This window comes from Accipiter gentilis, chromosome 15, assembly GCF_929443795.1.
Source record: "Accipiter gentilis chromosome 15, bAccGen1.1, whole genome shotgun sequence".
NCBI classification, from domain to species: domain Eukaryota; kingdom Metazoa; phylum Chordata; class Aves; order Accipitriformes; family Accipitridae; genus Astur; species Astur gentilis.
The window spans coordinates 29,097,994-29,112,501 of record NC_064894.1 but is presented as its reverse complement, the minus strand read 5'-3'; the positions used below and the strand labels follow the sequence as shown (position 1 = coordinate 29,112,501).

At 40.2% G+C, this 14,508-nt stretch overlaps 1 protein-coding gene across 2 annotated transcripts in view; it reads right to left on the bottom strand.

Moving 5' to 3' along the window:
* NKAIN2 (sodium/potassium transporting ATPase interacting 2) overlaps window positions 1–14,508 on the bottom strand; it is a 559,539-nt gene that overhangs the window by 473,469 nt on the left and 71,562 nt on the right. The gene's annotated exons all lie outside the window — the stretch shown is intronic.

Genomic DNA, 14,508 nt, shown 5'->3' with positions numbered 1-14,508 from the left:
TAATAGCGTATTTTTTTTGCCTTTCTCCCCCCCTAAACCAAGAAAGCCTTTTGTTCCATTAACAAACCTGTTTAATAGAAATCACCTACACAGGCCAATTTTATTCCTAAGTCTTTTCAAGTGATAAAGTTGCTCGAGTAGTCTGGCAAGCAGGAAAATATTGCGTGCAGTGATATCCGAGAATGAGGAGGGCAGACACGGAGCCCAGCACCCCACGTAAGTCAGTTTTACAGAACGCCCTCCCCTGAGCTGCAGGCACTAGGCAGGAACTGGTAATGCAAAATCCATACCACCTTGCAGTAGCTGGTAAACTCCATACCATGCATCTGGGCAGCAGGGAAAACACCTGAACTCAAGTCCTTACCAGTACATACTATCAAGATTGACCAATGAAAGGGCGGATTTCCTGGGAAAATGAAGGAATGACTGTGATTCCCCCAAACAACTCTGATCAGAAGGTGAGGAAGGAGAAGTGGATAGTGCTCATGCACTTAGCTTAGCCCAAGTACCCGCTAAATATGAGCTAAGTGTATACACACCAGTTTGGTGACAGTCTCTGAAACACTGTCCCCCATTAACCCTCTTATCACCAGGCTTACTCTTTGCCTCATCTCTCCAACCTCTTTTCAAGGCCTACAGAAGAGAATTTCATTCCCCAGCCTTCTTTCACCATTCAACATGGCATTTATTTCAGAAACATTTGCCAGAACTGTTTCTGTATCTGCTACATTCAAAAGATAAGTAGTCAGTTGATTATGGATTGCCCCAGTGGGTCTGCCTGCACCCACGTGTTGGTCCCAAATAAGCTCTTGAACACCGCGAGATGCTAAGACTACATTAAGATCCATGTTGGGACTGAGATCAGAAGAGCAGTTGTGTCCCAGAAAGCCTCCTAAAACTTATTATCAGTGTTTTCCTGACCCTAGTGTTTCTTCTTAGTTAAATAAAATCACATTTTCCAGAAATACACAAGTGGCCATAAGGTTTTGAAAGACATGAGTTAAAACACCGATCCCATTGAAGGTAGTCATTTCACTGAGAGAAGTCTCTTTTGCATGTCTTCTAAGTTATAAGAAAGCTCATTAACTTCTCCATAGGCCATCTCACCCCACTTTGGGCATGCTTTCCTTTTGCTCAGTGTAAGCAACACTCCATGTTGACGTAAAGCAGGGCAGTTTCTCCTCCTGGGGACCCTCTCCATAAAACAAAAAGGGGAAAAAGATGACTGAATTTCCCAGTCTGTCCCCTTGGCATTAATACCTGCCTGGTATATCGGTAGTCGTTCATTGAATAGTTGGGCTAAAAGAAAGAAAAGATTGGTTTAGATATTCTTATACTGTTATATTAAACTTTGTTTTCCCTTTGACAGATATATTTTCCCATGGACCTTAACTTTCTAGAGCCACAAGAACTGCACCACTGAGGGCAGGGTTAATACTCCACTGCCAAGGCCACTGCTGATGTCTTACTTCCAGAAGAATATCAAGTGGGGAGTTACTGCTAGGGAGAGATCTAATACAGTGTCAATTAAGCCTTTACTTTTTTTAATAAGTGGATAGTTGGGTGTTGGTTTTTTTAATATCATATTGTTGACATTTCAGAGTTTTCCTTCTGAATTTATCTACAAGTCTTGTCCTAAGGGGGAAGAATCAGACTCCTTTTTACTATTAGTATTTCTCTTTTTTCGGCTTACTTCTCCGCACACCCCGCCTTTGCCAGCTGCAGCTCTGGAATTTTTATGTCTATTTGACCACAGTATCAAAGAAATCCTTTGGGAACAATCTGTCCTGAGTTTCTTTAAAGTCCTATGGGTCAAGTGCCAATGCCTCAGCCTCCAACAAAGGAAGAAGTCTTTGAGGAGGAAGAGAAGTAGATGAGTTCTTAAGCCTTACTATGTTTCTTAATTTTTTTTTTTTTCTTTTCCTTCCCTTTCCTATGACTTCTATTTCTTTTTATTCTTAGTTCTGGAGAGGAAAGGCTATCCTCTTGCATTAATTACTTTTTTCAGGGTCACTGTGTGAAGTCTGAGCCAGATTCTGCATTGCTAGAGCATTAAGCTCTTTCTGCTCAGAAAAATCTTAAGTGAAGCTGTACTAGAAATGAACCCTATGTCTTGCAAGGTCACAATGATGCACCTCAACATTTTTAGTGGAAACAATTCAAAAACTCTCTACGTGTTTGCTAACTGTAAGGCATGTGCTGAGTAAGAAAGGACAGCAAAGCTTCTTGTGTATCGGTCTTCCAATTTTCACATTCGCTATCCAGCTTGAAGAACTAGGGAGGAGGTTTAAAAGTCTTGACCCACATTTTGTGCTCTCCCTCATCACAGAGGATTTTCGCTCAGTCTCAGTCCTGTCCTCTTTTCTCTCTACCAGCCTTGTTTGCAGAGAACACAAAGCTGATAATCTAGAGACAGACCCAAACTGTGCTCTACAAACTAAGGCCTCCCTTTGTGTCATTTTGGCCTCCTGCATGCTGTCCATCTGCTCAACTGCAAATTTTGCAAAAGCTCAGAATTGTCCTGTTGAGTCAAAGGGCTGGCAAACAGTCCTGCTGTTGACGAGAGACAATACCCTCTTTTTCTCAGCCAGCAAGAGGCTTACAGGCAGCAAATATGAGGAATTAAAGCAGACGTTAGGGCTGTTGAGGAAACTTCAAAGTTTTTCCACAGTTCTTTCAAACTGTTTTATCTGCTGTAGTTGGTGCCCACTACTGGCAATAACTTCCTCCAAACTGTGACAGAGAATTCCTCTATAGCCAGGCAACGGGCTGACTACGGCGTAATACCAGCAAAAGACACAAAGGGAGCTTTGTGGTTTTAACTACCAGGTAGGAACTAGGACAAAAATTTTCTAAAGATCCTGTAGAGCATTTAAATATGGAAGAGATCAATGTCTGACAAGGACAAGCTTCACAAACTGGAAGTCATACAATAAGCTTGCCTGGATCAAGACAAAGCACAACCAATCTATCTTTTGTTGGCTCCTCAGTCACTGTCCTGCTACTGAATTTCCTTTTGTCCCAGTGGTAGTACTATCATCTAGGTCAAGGTTGACAGAAGTAGAAGATGGTCAGTTATTCTGGGTTTTATTCAAATAATTTACTGAAAACCCTACACCCAGTGGGTAATTTCACTACCAGCATCCATCTGACAATTAGCATCCAAAATGCAGGGTGTGGTTTTGTTATAAAGAGAGTTGGGGTTTGACAGAGTTAGATTGCAAAAGATCTCATTCAAGCATTCTTCTGCAAGAATTTCTCCAAGAAGAACTGGCAAGAACAGCACAGAATTAATTGGTAAATAGAAATAGTCCAAGCAAATGCAAACACTAGGGCTGAAAACAATTCTAGTTCCCCAAAACCTTAACCATACAAACACTGATGTTCTCATTTATCTCCTCGATTGCCTGTTCTTCTCAACTCTCTCCCAAAAGGCAGGTAAGGTAGGAACTCCAGAGACAGGATGGAGCTTTAGATAATTTGGGAAATACAGCAGCACTGAAAGCTTCAGGTTTTCCATTTTTGTTTTACACTTTCATTGATTTGAATGAAACAATCTACACTGGTCTAAACTTTTCATCCCAAGAGCTAATTTTCTTTTGGGTCCCTTTCCCTCAGCAATTAACTAGAGGATAGAGTTGAAGCAAGACAACACAGAGAATTCCAGCTAATGCTGGAATTCAAGCATCAAACATTAGAGCCCACAACTTTGCTTTCTTGCTCTTTTCTCCTGCCAGCTGCCACCTCCTTAACGCTGCGTCCCTCCGTTGAAGGACAGCCTATTCAGTTCCCCAGGCTGTCATCGGAGAGATTCCCATTCTGCCAATTCCCCCATTCACCTCAAGGAGGAAGCTTTATCCTCCCCTTCCATCACACAAGCGCAGTGTTTGCGAGAAGAGAATGAACGTGTCTCAAACCACAAAGCTGAGATTTTCACAAAAGGCTTAAGCATTTGTAATTATATCAGCTAGGATTTGGCTTCCTAAATACATTTGAGTATCCATTCTTTGGTATTTCTGGCACCTCCGACCAGCCCAAAAAAGCACAAGGGTTTTCTCATTTCAGCCACCACAAAGCACATCAGCCCAGCCCACACCAAAGCGCTGACAACAGTCACACCTTCAGCTGGTCCTACCTGGGCAGCAAACGGTTAAAAAAATAGTAAGAATTTTTACCTGTTTTCCTCTTTATGTGTGTAATCACTTTATTGCTATGGAAAAGTACAATAATTAAAGAGCATGATCAAGCAATCAGATGGAAAACAGAAAGCCACAACACCCACAGTGTTAGGGAAACCACCCGCACGGCTATCAGGCATGGTCCAGTACAGAAGGGGAGACGCTTTTCCCTTCATTTGAACGGAGTCACCACCAAGATGACTAGTTCTCAGTTACAGCTAATCTTTCATTATTGTCAGATTATAAATAATAATGTATATGATTATGGGCTCAATAATACTGTACAGTGTATGTATCCTAAGGTTGATTAAAGACTATGCACACAAAAAGAAGTATAGCTCTGTTAATCATCCTCATTTTTGAAGCACTTTACTCTTTCTGTCTCTTACAGTTCTTTAGCTACAGTATTAATTTGGAGAGTTAGGCATCTCCCACTGTGGGAATTTAGCTATAAAAATACAGTTTTATCTCAAAACATGTATTGATATAAAGCCTTCTGAAGCTTTGGTTTCCAGTAGTACAAAAAATCCAAAGATTTCTCTTTTATATTGTAAACACCATTGCAGATTTAAATGGCACTATAGTCATTTACTTCCCCCAAATATAGCCTTTTAATCTTAAATGCTTCTTAGGTGCAATACGTCTTTTAAATTGAACACTGACTCCAGAGCCATGCAAAGTGTTATACAGCTGTAACCAGAACATTCTCAAAAAAATGCAACATTTCAATTATACATAAAGCAAACCAAAAAAAAAAAAGCAGTCATCTCCCATATCTGACAAGTAAACACAGGAGACTGATTTACACAAGTTGATTTCAGCTGAGCTACATTAGAGTGACTGACTAGCAAATGAGCCACCTTATAGTGAAGACTTTTAGCATTTTAATTTTGTGTTCTAGCATACACAAATAAGCTCTCAAAGTAGAGCACCCTCCATTTTACCATAGATCACAATGTAAATTTCTGTTTTGCAGACTTGCTTTTATTTCACAAAGCTAAGCAAGATAGAAAGAACAAAGTTCTTAACCAAGACCAGCTTTCTGACGATGCTTACCCACATTTCCCTTGTTCCACAGCTTCTCCTCAGTGGCTGACCACTATTTTTTCTAACACTATCTTGCACCCCAGAAAGCTCACCACATTTCCTTTATCAATTAGCTAATGCAGCCCCCCAAAATTACCCACTTCTATTGGAGAGCATTAACACTGGGACTGTGTATATAGGATCAACAATTTTCTAAAAAAAACTATCATAGCTCAAATAAATCCGTATGCAGGTGCTCACATGCTAAATCCTCAGCAAGGATATTTTTACTAGCTTGAACCCAAGGAAGAAAGAAAGTCTTTAGCTTTGCAGGCTTCAAGTGTGACTAACTACAGTTACCCACTGCAGAACACTGGCCAAGGAATTTTTCATCCAGTGATTCCTTATTAGAAGAGCTTTTATTACAATAGCCTTTGGGCAGTTTCTTAAAAATGAAAAATCTTATCACCTTACATCAAATAACTGACATCATGGTCACATCTTTCACAGACTAGAATTCCCTAGCTGGAATTCTGTATTGATCATTTCTTGCTCCCATGTGAAATCTTAGGTCCAACGCTATGTGCTTCTCCTCTGCCCTGCCACTTAAACCTACTCCATGATTCACTCAGCCTTGAAGATATAACCAATTAATAACCCAGAACAAAATTGTTTCTGATGAAACTAAGGTCTTATGCCCTTCCTCAGTTCACTTGCAGAAAACAAAGAGCATGAAAAGGATTTTTAAAAATACACATTGTGCACACAAAAGGTTTTATAGTAGAAGCATCAACAAAACATACCTTATTGTTAAAGCACTCTCAAACTAGCAGATGTTAAAACAGGTGAAATATTTGTGAAGTATTTTTCTATACGCAGAAATTGTTTGGGTCACCAAACACATCTGGTCTGTGCTTATCCAAAGCCTAGACTGACTTCTCACACTGAGTAAACTCTGACCATAATAGTCCAGCTGCTTGCAAAAACAAGTCAACCACTTCATTCACCGATGTGGTATTATCTTCTCGAGCATATACAGTTTTAATCAACCTATTAACCAGGAAGACTAATCCTGAAATTCCAGAAGGGAACAGATTTTGGACATGGAGGATTTAAAATTTCTCTTCCACTTTCTGTGTGACAGTCTACAAAACCTTCTCAAAATATGTCAGCACTGCATTAAAAATCACAGAAACCTTCATGTAAAAGTGCTTCTTAAGTATTTGAATATGCACAGATCGTACACTATGACAAAGTTTTAATTCTATCTGTCAGGGAAACTTCTGCTGGCTTCAGGAGAGAAAGTTTGCAAGCCTACGTGAACAAAGAAGCCGCCCTTATGCTACATATACATACATAGAGACACACACATATAAGCACTGTTTTTCAAGAGGAACAGATCTTTAATTTTGGATATTTGCACAAATTATTTATAATTTTCTTTATTGTCTAATGGCATAGAGATGTAGTAGTGAGCATCAGGACATAATACTTCATTGATACTACTTCTTGTCATGTATTCATCTGCTTCCTACCACTCTACTAAGGATCAAAGTTCTTGCAATTGAAACTGAGAACCATTACATCTATTTCAGGATTTCCCAATACAAGGGAGGCTGTGTCTCCGTGCCTCAAGAGATCAGGGTGCTAGTCCAGCTGCAGTCCTTGTCAGTAAAAAGTAATGCAAAAGAAATAGCAACTTCCATAACAAGCTAAAACCTCGGTAGCGGTTATTATTCAAGATCTTTACTCACATCCTGGTTTTCTCACCCCAGGATAGCGTTTATTTTAACACAATCTTCCTGTGGCAATCAGCTCTACAACATTATAGGAACAACGGGCCTGGAAAATAATAACTACTGAAGTCCTTAATCCTCTATTTACCTGAAGACTCAACAAGCTTCTCTTTGTTCCCATGCATCAACCTTCTACCACAAAAAAAAAGGCTCATAAAATAACCACATCCAGTGGTAAACCTCCTACACCCAGATAAAAAAAGCAATCTTGCTCCAGCCATCTTCCCACACACTCTGAGTAACAGACCTGAGACGAGAAGAGAAAGCTACAGAAGGGGGATAGAAGAATAACTCATAATGGAATTTAATTTAATCCACCCACCCATACAAACCACTCACCCTTACCAGAGGTGAATAAATACCTGCAACTTCTTTAAACCTTTGGCCACCGAGACATCCTTTATAATGTCATGGCATTATCACCATTTCAGAGCCAGCCTCACATACCCACAGAGTCTCTCCCTTCTCATTCCCACATAAAAACTCACTAACCTGAGTTTGCTGGAGCTTTCAGTCCCGTCCATCTGGAAGCATGGTATAGCCTTTAGATCCTGCTTTCGTTCAGACCGGCAACCAGTCTTGTTTCTGCAAGGTTGAAACTAAAGCGCTGCGGGATTGAGAGCATTCAAATCCCTCCCCACAATACTTTTTTTTTTTTTTTCTCCGAGCCCAAGAAAACACACTAGCTCTTCTATAATCTATCAGGAGACACTCAAAACACCTGAGCTAACAGCTGTACAAAATACCCCAGGCAACAACCTACCACACAGCAGCAACAGGGCTACTCTGGTATAACCTCTGCTGGCACTGAATAAAGGTCAATTAACACCTTCACTCTCACCTGCTAATTACTTAGGCTAATATGGGGTGAGGACACACCAAAACTAATCAAGGAAAAATAATTTTAAATCAAAGTAGGAGAAAAGCTTTTTAATGACTTATATTCTTCACCGGTTGTAATCAGGTGTCCTTCCTGCTATACAGACAAAGCAAAGAGCCATGAGGTTACAATTTATATTTATGGACTTCCTGACTCAAAGAATAACGTCTCTCTCTGGACCCTTAATCTCCTGATACCACAGCAAACGTTGCACAAACAACTTTTGCAAAAAAAAGTATTTGTGCTCCTGACCAATGCTATGTCGCTTCTGGTTCCTGCTCGCGTTTAACGTCATTCAGCCACGTCTCCTTCTGAAGTGCGTGGAAAGCCCCAGCACACATCCAACAGGTATTTATTCAACGATACCATTCACGTGAGCTGTTTCCACAATTTTAGCAAACTTACAGTCTTCAATTTCCAAAGTGCAACTTTCCAAGCTAGGTAGGGCAGAAGTGCTTAAAATATTTGACTTTACCCATTTGCTTTTCATGAGAATTTGAGCTAAGCTTACAGAGATCTGCCAGTTCCTGGGCTAGGAGACTCCTTATTCCTCTGCTGCTGCTGGGGCTTCAAGCGTAACGAGCTTAGGGGCTCCTAAGCTTGGTATCCCAGATGCCTGGCAATGTCCTCATGGTTCTGGTCCAGAATAGTGTTGTTGCTAGGCTACCCAAAATCCTGGCCTTTTGTCCCATTACAGCACAGATATCTTCCGGGTGACTATCCAAGTATGCATACCCATTTGTTTGCACAATGTGGGGTTTGTTCCAGCAAATATCGAACATGCTTTTGCACTAACTGAGGCCCAGCTGAAATACTCGCCTACATACAATTACTGATTTTTTTCTGATTTCTCTCATTGCTATCCTGTCTTTAATATTTTCCATAGATGAAGTACCACTTAAGAACATGTAAGATATACTATGGAAACATCATACTACCGTACAAGTCCCACAGTGCTGATTAATAGCAATAATAATGCACAAGCAATTGTGCTTTTATTTTTCCACATTTGTTCTATGGCCATTTTCCCACAAGTTTGATTATAGCAAGAAAGTGTTTAATGAATCAGGAATAATAGCAATATACAGCAGGAGAGCTTTATGTACAGTTTTAAGACTTATTTCCTTTTGTTGCTGAAAATGGGACACTAGAGGCAAGTCAGTGCCTTTATGGCACTATGTTTTTACAGCTTTGTCTTTCCTTGCTAGAACGTCACATACAGATTTACAATTGCCAACATGCATTTTCAATTGCTGAAAGTGATAGCTGCAATCTAATGCAACTGTGAAAGTGGAGATGCGCATACATCTGCCTTTACGTTTCGGAAGACGTCAGACCCACGCCTTTAACACAACTGCATTGCTCCAAAAAAGCTTTTCAACAAGGTTACAGACTTCCACATAGCCTTTTTTTTCCCCCATTTCTTTTTGAAATATGAACCTCTCTGGAAAGTGGATACACTTCTGATTCTGATCCAAATGATCTTTTCTTTACATCCCTGTAGAAGCAGGTATTTTATCCCCCTGGTCTTGGATGGTCAGTTCCAGAATAACAGCTGCTGAATGTGATACTGGGATGCACCGTCCTTCCCTCCTAAGGAAAATCTTGGAACGAGTTGTCCTGTTCTCAGGGACTGGAGTTCCTGCTTATCTGTGTCCACACTTAGAAGAGTCTTCAGCCCCCAGTGACCTCTCTGGTTTGCCTTTCCTGGTATGCCTCTAAGCTCTGAAATGCATCAGAATAAGATAGGAAAATGATGAAATGAACCAGTAACATGATGATTTATGGAGGCAGAACTCTTCACTAATTTTTTTAATGTGTCTGAATGTTTTTCCACTCTGGTACTTAATTTGCATAGAGTAAACCACCTATTCGCTTGAAAATGAGTAATAGCTTTTACTCTGTTTATTACATGGTATTTTATGCTGAAATTGAATACAATGGTTTGATTTCTTAAAAATTCTGGGTACTGTACTGACACCTAAGTTAGAGCTTCTTATACCTTGACAATGACTGCTATAATCACCAGGCTCATCTTCTAAAACATTTTGTGTTGAAGAACACTCCTGAAATGGCCATTTCATTAGAAAGATGTTTAATTAAGAATGTTTTTTAAGTTCAGGTATTGGATTTGATCTATGGGATCAAATACTCTCTTGCAACCTTATTACTTTTTGTCAGTTCAGTGGGGTGAAGATACTGGGCATTATCTAAATCTGACCAGTTGAACATCTCCTTTGTATAAATGAACCACAGGCAGACAGGTATCTCATACGTGTAGCATTTGCCTTGCCCATCAAGCAGAGTTGAAGTAGCTGGTAGCTCCCCTTAGTAAAGGTACAATAGCCTCAGTTATAGGCACAATCCACTTGACTGCTCTAACCTCAGCTGACGTTGGTGCTTGTAAGGACGAGCAGTGTACCTGCTCTGCCACGTTGTGCAGGCCCTTGGTGCAGTTGGTCCACACATTGTCGTGTTGATAGTTCCGTTGTTATAAATGATAGAGGCAAAGCTGTTAAGGCAGATCTGTTTGGATGCAAAGAAACCAGATCCTGCTTTGCTCCGAGGCTGAACGCGGCCTCAGTGAACCCAGCCCCAAAGCACTGACATCTGGACATGGGTGGCACTGGCTGCTGAAAATGGCTCGGCAAGTTCACTCCGCAGATCAACAGGCTTTAAGGAAACATTTAAAGTTTGCTATTAATGATGGGAAAGCTAGTCTTGCATATTCCAGGCTTTTCGAAAGCAGGACCTAGCCAGACACAGCCATGTATTTGCAGAAGGGTGCTTTAGAACCGTTCTTCGTACAGATGTTCTATATAGCCTATTTAAAAAGAAAAGCTGTAAAGACTTTCTAAAGAACTGTAGATGGTGCAGTTTCGGATTTCTCCTAATGTGGTAGCTAGTATTTTGCTCACCTGTTCAGGCAGTACCATATATTATGTTTAGAGGGCTGGAATTCTCCAGATATGCATACATTAAGCAATCAAAACTCCTTCTTCTTTACAAGGTCTTTGGCAGCCACTGATTGATAAGCCATAAAATGTTCATTCCTTGCCCAGAGCTTCTGATGAGTACTGAAGATTATACCATTTAACTCTCCCAACTAGTGCAGCAGAGCACTAAGCAGAATTAGAATACTTAGAATTATATTTCATCTAAAGATGGTTTCTTTGGGGTAAAACAAGCAGTTAATTTACATATCATCGCTTATGCTTACTCCTCTGTATGTGAAACTATAAATGATTCCCAGGACTGAGAAAACAATCTCACTTTCTCAAAGCCAAGCGAAGTGTAAACACATTCAAAAGAATAACAAAAGTAACTGAGCTGGTGAGCACCACACAAATGCCCAGAGCTGAGAGCAAAATAGACTTTCGTGAGTAGAAAAGCTGAACACAGCTTCTTGACATGTCTGCTCTTCATCCCAAGGATGGTGTACCTCCATGCTGTACTCTCCGGCTTCAAAGTGTCAGTAAGGGAATATGCTGCAGTACCTGGCAGAGGCTGCAGTTTGTTCTCTGTGTCAGGAAGAGGAGAGGTGAAGCTACATTCAGGTCTTTCTCCGTTGCAGAACACAATCTTCGTCATGTTTTGTAATATAGGGAAAAAAGAGCCAGCTGCAAGATGGTATGCACTATCATAAAGTTATGGGCAACAAATGCCTAAGAACTTCTGGTGCTGTATAAGCAAGTAGCTTTTCTTTCTTATTCAGGGTTTGTAAAGCTTGCTTAATGACTTAAATGCAGTGACTTGATCCAAACACTGTGGGGATTTGGAACTACCCCAAAAATAGAGTGCAAAATACTACTTTTACAAAACGAGGACATATTGTGGAAGACTCCTCTAATTAATAGTCCATGCAACTTTAAATAAATGTGCCAGTGAGTGGGATGCTTCTCAAAGAAGTAGGAAAAGCTGCCTACATCTAGGTTGATGGAACTCTATCACCCAGAGATCCTAGTCCAGTTACCTTAACAAGATAGCTTTATAATCTCTGAAAACTCTTCAGATAATCTTTAGACCAAAACAGATCTGCCTTTTGATAAGGAATAAATAAGAAGTCTTGTGGAAACTCTAGAAGGGTTTAATTTGTATTACAAAAAATGACGGGAACATCTGAACACTGAGAGTAGGGTCTCTATAATCAGATGATGACTAGTGAAATTATGCAGACAAATGCGATCTATAGGGATGCATTTTTAGCAAGAACTCAAGGCACGGTTAAGAAAACCAGGATGAATGACAAAAGTTCCAGGAAAGCTGGTACCAGTTCAAGAAATCCATTTAGGCATATTAACTATTAAGATTTCATCTCTGACTACTATCTCCTGGAGGCTGAGAATATTCTGGGGAAGTATCACTACATGGTTGGTCTGCAACTGTATTATTCCTAAGATATGTGCTGGGAAGGTGTTGGAAACAGCGTGCTAGGCTACTTGGAGTTTAGGTCTGTCCTTGCATGACCATTACGTGCTTACACAAATTATAGAAAGAGGAGATGTCATGAGGGCTTATCTCCTAAACCATACAGGTCATCATGGTCTTAGTAAAAAATATCGTCTTTTTGCTTACTTTGCCAGGATCTTTGTATCAGAAGTAAATAAGGAGAGAACTGTTAGATATATGTCTAAATTGTGCCTGTATGATGTTTTTAGGTAATGTTGTTACTTAGTGTAGACACAGTTTGGAGGGCTGCTATACAAAAAAATCCAAGTTGATCTGTAGGTGTTGTCAAGTTCTGACTATCATCTGAGAATGTAACAAAGTGCTGGAAGTCTTTCTGGATTTCAACAGGGGAATGAAGGTAGGGAGGTCTCTCAAGCCCTCCTTTGTGGGGGAAAATCATGAAATAGTGTGAATAGAAATTCTTCCTTCTTATTCATGAGGAACTTCTTCCCCTGTTGCAAAACACACAGAAGATTCACTTCCCCTGGCAACAGCTTCTGGCAAAAGTGGATTCTAAGGGGAAGATAAAACAGCTGGGGGCAGGTATGAGGCAACCTACAGTGTTCTCTGACCTTGCAGTCCATTTGTTGAGTACCTCAATACCAAGAATGAGAAAAGGTAGTTTACAATGCAAGGAAAAGTGACTAAAATCCATTAAGCATGGCAAAATGGTAAGTCAAAACAGTCTTGTCAGGATTGTTACTTGATAAAATCAGTAAGAAACAGAGCATTTCATAATACCTTGAGTAGGCACTAGGGTCTTCTGCCATCTCAAAAAGAAATTTTTCTATGTTGTCCTACCCTGTACATGGACCAGCTATCAGAAAATTCTGGGTTTTTTTCTGCAGTCACACGCACTTTGAAAGAAAAAAATGCGGCAAAGGAATCCTCCAAAGTGTGAAGGGCATTGCCCTTTTTCATGCAGAACTAATTCCCATCATCCAAACAGAAGATCCTCCTCTGATGACAACACCACTCCTGGGATCTCAGAACTCCAGAGCCAAGGAGAGAGCAGCTCATTACCGCCCGTATTTCCATCGACTCTAATGTGGTTACTGCAGCATCTAGACCGGTTTGTAAAGGTGCTCTTGCTGCTAACTGTCCCTCAGCAATTAGGGATTTAAATTCCTTTCTATGCTCCTGTGGTGACCTCATCAACAAAATCTGTAAACTTATTATAATTAAGAAAATCATAACATGCCAGAAGGACCTAATAATTTGACATTCTAAGCTGCAAGCTTGCCAATGAATAACTTTTATGACCAAGCAGATCTGATCATCTTGGCTCCCTCTCAGCAGGAGTTTGCATCAGTCTGTTCTGTCCTCACAAATGGCACATAGTATGTGTATATTTTGTCTGCTGCCTTTGAATCCGCAATGACAATTCAAGGTCCCTGCCAAATATTTTTGCAGGTTCCAATGAGGCCTCATTAATGGAAGTGTTTTTCTCCACAGCGCAGAAGTATGCAGCATGTCTAACAATCTACAGGCTCTGTGGATATTCTTATGCAGAATTTGGAGCAATTTGGCTCTCTTTCTCATAAAATTTCTGGAAACTTTAAGAATTATTTTCCTAAGGTCTAAGGACAGCCCTGACAAAATTCTTCAAAGCTGTTTGTTTCAACTCCATGGAGTCCTGCAGCTAAGTGTTTACAGAGGCCCCAGTGATGTCCCAGAGGTCAATTTTAAATGGATATGAAGCAGGAATCAAGAAAAAAGATTACTGCAAGTATCCTGAGTCTTTTTTAGCTTTTGAGACCCTTTTTAGAAAAGTACTTAGGCTGGAATACAATAAATCCTTAACTGTAAGCAAAATGAACACTGAATATATCCCAACAGGAACGCTTGACTTGGGGGAAAGAAGGTCAACGTTTAAAACCAGAAGACATGAATCTTACATTCCTTATACTTGGGACACCTAGTGGAGAATGTTCTTACAGAAAAAGAGAATACAAAAAAACCTGCCAAAGCCCTCTGTTTAACCTGCCGCAGAACAGTTTCCCATGAGGCATATCTGCTTCTCTCTGATGCATCACTCATTACTTTAAAAGGACTGTTAGTTTTGCTGCTACTACTGCAACTAGGAAAAGAGTAAACAACAGGAAAAAATATTGTATTTACCAGTGTTGTTATTACAGTTTATTATTTGTATTACAATATCATCTAGAAGCCCAAGTTA